This window comes from Ursus maritimus, unplaced genomic scaffold (assembly GCF_017311325.1).
Source record: "Ursus maritimus isolate PB19 unplaced genomic scaffold, ASM1731132v1 scaffold_51, whole genome shotgun sequence".
NCBI classification, from domain to species: Eukaryota; Metazoa; Chordata; class Mammalia; order Carnivora; family Ursidae; genus Ursus; species Ursus maritimus.
The window spans coordinates 132,163-136,909 of record NW_024426675.1 but is presented as its reverse complement, the minus strand read 5'-3'; the positions used below and the strand labels follow the sequence as shown (position 1 = coordinate 136,909).

At 45.4% G+C, this 4,747-nt stretch overlaps 1 pseudogene; it reads right to left on the bottom strand.

Moving 5' to 3' along the window:
• Nucleotides 1-3,193: 3,193 nt before the first annotated feature.
• The window catches only part of LOC103682257, a 3,669-nt pseudogene continuing 2,115 nt past the window's right edge, over nucleotides 3,194-4,747 (bottom strand).

Here is a 4,747-nt window from a genome sequence, read left to right as displayed (position 1 = left end):
TATATGACAGAGAGAGAGAGCACACGTAGGGGGAGCAGGAGAGGGAGAAACTCCCCACTGAGCAGGGAGCCCAATGCAGGGCTCAAAACCTGGACCCTGGGATCATGACCTGAGCCGAAGGCAGATGCTCAACCGAGTGAGCCACCCACATGTCCCTGAATTAGATGAATTTAAACAAATTATTTTGGAGTCATTGAACAGGAGTTTGGAGCAAAAAATAAAAGTAGATTCTCCCCTCACTTGATACAGCATAGTAGCTAAGTAGAGTAATGACTTCAAAATTATAGTTTATTTTCTTAAATAGATTGGGACATGATCTTCTTTTAAGATTATTTGGCCGTGGTATGCAGGGTAGATTAGAAATAGGAAGGGTTGGCATATAGACGCCAAAACTAGGAGGCTGTGGTAGCATTTAGGAGCATGAGTTAATAAGAACAATGGCAATGAGAGTGGAGAAGAAGGGGAAACTAAGAAATAGATTTCCAAATTTCCAAATTAGATTTTTCTAACCAGAATTCAATGAAAGCAATCTCTTAATTCTTTTCCAGACTTGTCTTCAGGTAGCAGATGCTCTTCCAATTTTCGTTGGGAGCACACTGTTCCAGGAGACAAGAGTCTAGACCTGCTTTAGTCACACACTTTCTGTGTGACCATAAACAGGTTGTATATCTTTCTGCAGCATCTGCTTTCTCTCCTGCAAAGTGAATGGACAAAGCAGGTACTATGAGTTCTTCTAGCTCCAAATTTCTTATATGATAAGAATTTATTATCTTGAAACTCCTCCCTAATTAGTCCTAAAATGACAGACCATTTCAGCTGGAAATGAAGAGAGTAAGTGAATTGTATGGACGAACTACCCTTCCAGGGCCCTGGTGAAGTATTCAGCTGTAACGTAGATTAAAAATTCTCTGTGCACACTGTGTTTTCTCTTCATAATGAAGGGAGCTGTGCACAAAGGAATAGGGTTGTAGGGTATTAATTTGCTTCTGCTCTGCTGGGTCAAATGACACGCAAGAGGTTAGGTGTTTGTAATCCAAACATGCACAAAGTTCAGGAAAGGAAGAAGCCTAGAGTTTGGTTACTTTGGACAAATTACAGGTCCATATGGACCACTTCTTAAGATGACCCAGAGGAGAATTCAACTTTTTAATGGTCCTCTTGCTCATGCCAATATCACATAAAGACCAGAGGTTGTCTCTAGAGAGCCATGATAAGTCTTGTCTCACTGATTACTCTATTGCTAAATGTTTCTCTGTGGTAAGGATAAGTAGTTAACAAAGGCATGTTGGATATTCCAGTGAACCTTCTGAAAACTGTTGTGGTTACAATGTGATTAACTTATGTAAGTGAATCAATGTGGCCAATGAACCAAGCTATGCACACAGAACGTATCCAGGAGGCGGAGAATCCCAAAGCTTAGTCACACTCAGGAGAGCAATGTGTAGTATTTAAAGGTGAATTCCAGAAGAAAAATGAAAAAAAGAACCCTGAGAATGATGTCTTTGATTCAAAAAGGCTCAACATGAAATGACAGTTGAAAGATGGTTCTAGAATTTGTACATGTTGCTTTCACATAGATTCCTGGAGCAAAAGTAAAAAATCCTTGCGTTTACGGGAAGCTGGTCAGCCCAAGAGGCTGTCCTCAAGCTTCCACTGTGTACATGGTATCCATCCTATCTGCAGTCAGCAAATGTCACCAACCCCTTTCTTGTGCCAGTTATTATGTCCCAGGGGCAGATGAATTTTACTCTGCTATGTAGAATAATAGATCGGAGGGGTGAGTGAGTTAGCCTGAGATTTAAAATCTACGTGATTGTTGGAAACAATTATAGAGGGGAAGGTCAGAAAGAGAGATTTCGTGTGAAAAGGATAAGTTAGATTTGGCTTGTTTCATAATAATCATATGTCTTGAGTATAGAGCATCAAATTTTTTCCATTAAGAGATCATTAGTTTCCTTCTTAGCCCTAACTCACTAGGAATATCAAAATCAGGGTCATTGTGGCACTTTTATATGAATTACAATTAGTTATGATGTGGTTGCAATTACTGATTTTTGGGAAATAATGTAGCTTTACTACCATTAGGTGAAAAATCGGAACGGGGATCCACATCTGTAGGTGTGTGATGTGAATAGTTCTCCTGGGGTTGGGCAGTGCACACCTGTATGATCATGTACAGAGCCCTGTCAGAGGAGATAGTGATTTAAAAAGAAATGGCTTACCTACTTCCCCAGAGCTTTATCTTTGAAATGACTACCGGAGATATAGGTACTGCTAAGCGATCAAGGGAAGAGGGAAAGGTCTGGAAATGGGACTTTATGAGATGCCCAAGCAAAGAGAGAAAGTCAGGGAAGGGGAATAAAGAGGAAGAGACTGTGAAGTTTTAGGAGAATTAGTTTTGGGCAGTATCATGAGTGTCCTCAGGATTCATAATCATTAAGATGGAAAGCATTACCTTCTGTTTTGCTTTTTAGAAGAGTTTGTGTGGGATTGGAATTGATTCTTTAAGTGTTTAGTGTAATGCACTGTGAAGGCATCTGGGTCTGCGTTTTTCTTGCTGGGATATACTTTAAAAATATATTATTAGTAGTATTTTTTAGGAGGCTTGTTTTATTTTATGAAGTCAACACAAAGGAGCAAAGTCAACACAGAAGAACAACCAACAAAAAGTAGCAGGAAAGAGACCCAGTTAAGAGCAGATTCCCGAGTCCAGCAGTTCTTTCAGTCATGGTTAACCTGGGGCCCAGCGTGGGGGTCCATCTGTCCAGTCTGTCTGTCCATCCTAGATGCATCTGGTAACACAGAAAACCTGCAGATGTCAAAGACCCCGTTATTTTGTAAAGAAAGTACACCTCAAAATATTCTAATTGCATGTGTGAACCACGAACTACTGTCTCATCTACCCGTGCCAGCCCCAAGGGTCCTGGGAGGGTGGTGGGGACTGTCCCTGCCTGTCCCAGCATCTTGCTGTGGAGTGACAAGCTGAGCTGGGGATGGGGAGACACTGCCAAACCAGGTTTTTTTGTCTGAGGTTTTGTTCAGGTGTGACTTCTGTCTTTTAGGAGTTTTGAGGCCACCTCAGTTGTGTGTTTTCAGTGCTGAGGTGAAGTCCAGCGGCCGGACCCTCTACCCACCAAGACAACGTGCTCCGAGTGTCGGTGGGAGGTGGTGTCTCCTTTTGGCACCACGGAGTTGAATATTAAAGTAAGAAAAGCTGTCGCAGTCGCTGGTTTTGGACACCTTTCTCCCTGCCGGCTGCCACACGCAGGGTGATGATGATGTTGTCGCCGCCGTCTTCCGTCTGGACCTTCTTCAGCTCCTGCTGTTCTGTCTTGTCGCCGTTCTGGCGCTTTGTGGGCAGGGAGGTCGACAACGATGCACGTGTTGCCATTGTGTCCAGAGGACTCGCCACATTGTTCACCTGGTTACGGCCAGCGGCAGGGATTGGCATCAGGTGAGTCCCGTTTCGTGGGACAGTTTTTGTTGGTTGCTGGTGCTGACCTAGAGGTGCCTGCTGCACTGTGGTGACCGTGTGGACAGGGGTGGTCTGTGGCTCCTGAATGATCCAGCTGGCTGTGCCTGCTGTGGCATGGTTAATGGCAGGAATAGGTTCCACTTTCACTTTTACTTCTTTGTGATCTCTATTGTCTTGCGACTCTGCCTTAGGAGGGGCCAGCACGGCCGCCTGAGTGACCAGAGCCTGGATGGCAACAGTGTACGTGCTTCCTGGGGCCAGGCCTGCCATACTGGTGACAGACACTGCGGGGATCTGTTGGGCGACGTGCGCCGTCTGCACTACAGGCTGCTGGGAGGTTGAGGTGGTCACGGGAGCAGCGACCGTGTAGGTGATGGGATCGATCGATCGTTGGTGGCAGCTGCCACTGCCCGGCCATTAAAACAGGCTGACGAGACAGAGGGGAGCCTGGTGCACCCTGGGCAAACCGTGCCTCCTGGATGATGGCCAGTTTAGGCTGTGAGGCACTGGGCTCAGGCTCCAGGGGGGCCAGTGAAACTTCCCTTGACAGGCTCTTGGGGGTCTGGGCACCACTGGCGAGTGCAGACAGCACTCCAGCGTGATTGGGAGAGGCTGGGCCACTTCTGGAGAAGAGGGGTCCCAGAGGGTTTCTAAAGCAAGGCATGCCCATGGACCATCTTTTCCTAAAAGCCTGCTCTATGAATTTGCTTTCAGAGGCAGGATCTATCCTCCAGAATGAGCCCTTTTGCCTGGTTCTTCCTGGGAACGTGTTACTATGATGAAATAAGGATTCAGAGAGAGATTGTGGTGAATTGGATTCGGCCAGCTCTTGTCTGCTGTCTTGTAGTATGGATAATTTTTAGCGATGTGAGTATAAATTCCATTTAGGGTAAGTTGCTTCTCAGGAGCCATCGTAATTGCTTGTACGATTAATTGTGCATAGGAATAAGGTGGCTTTGAATCATCCTGTATTTAAGTGAAAAAAAGAGAGATTATTGAAGTTATCAAAAATTAAGTGTTCCTGGGAAAACGCTTAGTTTTCCTTACTATGAAGATATAATCTGATTGAAAAGCATTTGGAGGGGCGCCTGGGTGGCACAGCGGTTGGGCGTCTGCCTTCGGCTCAGGGCATGATCCCGGCATTATGGGATCGAGCCCCACATCAGGCTCCTCCGCTGTGAGCCTGCTTCTTCCTCTCCCACTCCCCCTGGTTGTGTTCCCTCTCTCGCTGGCTGTCTCTGTCTCTGTCAAATAAATAAATAAAATCTTTAA